General features: G+C 48.2%; 1 long non-coding RNA gene across 1 annotated transcript; it reads left to right on the plus strand.

Moving 5' to 3' along the window:
* The first annotated feature begins 753 nt into the window (after positions 1-753).
* On the plus strand, positions 754-1,582 carry LOC117184351 (uncharacterized). Its single transcript, XR_004469653.1, has 3 exons — positions 754-969; positions 1,047-1,496; positions 1,559-1,582. It is a non-coding gene; the product is annotated as an uncharacterized lncRNA (long non-coding RNA).
* Positions 1,583-2,100: the final 518 nt, after the last annotated feature.

Genomic DNA, 2,100 nt, shown 5'->3' on the forward strand with positions numbered 1-2,100 from the left:
ATAAACTGCAGCAACGAAACACTTGTAACCTCGACTAGGCCCGCAGTCAGCAGGGGGGGGGCAAGGGAAAAAGAAAACAAGAGAGAGACAAAATATTCGGCACTTTGACGGAGGAACTAAACCTCAAACACGACTCGACTCCACAACGCTCACGACACGACCTTCCTCGTTGGGACACAGATCCAGACTCGAGACCACTCCACGATCGGGGCAAAAGGCTCCAAAAGAGGGAATCGTCAAGAGGGTGTCAAGTGTGTGTGTGTGCGGTGTGAAAGTCAAGAAAGATAAGTGGGGCCACGCTCAAAAGTATGCTGTCCCTTCCCTGTATTTCTCCCCAACTTAAAATTTGATTTGCAATCCCCTGTGAGTTTGTCAACTTGATGTTTTGTTGGCTGTAATGCGGTATGTGGTCTTCAGTCCCCTCTACTACCCTTGCCGCCTGCTGAGGGCAGACGACTAGGAATGTATCATGTACATGTGGGCGGGCAGTTTATAGGGAACGGAGTGGATTTATGCGAAGACTGGCATATTTGGCTCAATTTAGGCCGTAGTGGTGGGGTGTGGCGGCAACAGGTGCTGATTTGAAAATCGATTACGAAACCGATAATCAATTGTTAGCACCGTTGCCGCCGAAGATTTATCACAGATTGTGATAATTTTGTAGTGGGGTGTCGGAGAACCGACTAATTACGATAATAATAATGGGGGGGGGGAAGAAGGGGTTAAAGAAATGATATCGAAAATTCAGAAAGTGCAGTGTTGCAACACGTAGTCAATTGAGTAATAGATAAAGAGAAAAGGTAAACAATGCATGTGCTTTGCGTGGAAAATAAAAGGAAATACACTAAATAAATAGAGACAAGCACTTGCAGAAATAACAATACAGGTAAGTAGTAGACTGGAGTGGAGACGACGGAAAAACAGGTAATAAAAGAGATACTACACTGGAACAAAGACGAGACAATACAGGTACAATTGATTTACGTTTACAATATTACAATAAACATAACAATTTAAAATAATGTCTATATCTTTTTTTTCTATAGCTACAGGGAAGACTAGAAGCATCGGCCGGCATAGCAAAACACAATGCTTGTAAAGACATTGCGTTGCATACCGGCCGACCCCGTCGTCCCCCCTGGTCGTCGAAATTGGCGTCATCCAGAGTCGTCAGAGGTAGCTGCAATTAGCACCTCGTCGTCGTTGTGGCTGTGGCTGCCCGCTTGGAGAACCAGTGGCACTGGTCCGGCCACCAGCTGGGAGCCAGGAGTAGACGGCACACATAGTACTGTGGCGACACGGGTCCGGCCGCCAAAGTGAAATGGATGTGAGTGTGTGTGTGCGTCGGCAATTGTGGCCCTGATGTAGAGCGAGTGGCACTGTTCCGGCCACCAGCTGTGGGCAATGGCGGTCGGTGACACACATAACTCGAACGGCACAGGTCCGGCCGCCCAAGTGTAGTGGATGTGTGTGTGTGTGTGTCTGAATGGCTGGCGGTAAGTATTTTCAGAGCCCTTTTTTAATGGTATGTGTGGCTGATAAATTTTTCCTTTTCCAGGACCATAGGGCACTCTGAATGCCATGGCGATGGCATAACTCGAACGGCACAGGTCCGGCCGCCCAAGTGTAATGGGTGTTTGTGTGTGTGTGTGTGTATTTCCATTCCAGGTACACATGGCACTCTGAATGCCACGGCACCTGATTCCAGCAAACCAGATGAGGGCAATGGCGGAGAACGACACACCTACTCGAACGGCACAGGTCCGGCCGCCCAAGTGTAATGGATATTTGTGTGTGTGTTGATGTTTTATTTAATTGCTTTGATGACGGCAGCGTCCGTTGTTCATTTTTGTTGTGGCATGCGATTGATATGCATTTGTCTTTTAATCCGTTGCAGTGGCAGAGATGTGTCCAGTTAGTACACAGCGTTCCAGGATATCTGGTTGTCAAGGTGGTACCTCATGTTGCGGGCGTAGGCCTTAATGTCATCCATGGAGTCGTCATCTGTCCACATCTCATCGTCATCATTTTCTTCGTCCGTTTCAGGATCCGTCTCTGGAGTGGCGGCTGGCGTTGGCCCTAACGTTTCTTGTGGTGGCT

This window comes from Drosophila pseudoobscura, chromosome 5 (assembly GCF_009870125.1).
Source record: "Drosophila pseudoobscura strain MV-25-SWS-2005 chromosome 5, UCI_Dpse_MV25, whole genome shotgun sequence".
NCBI lineage: Eukaryota > Metazoa > Arthropoda > Insecta > Diptera > Drosophilidae > Drosophila > Drosophila pseudoobscura.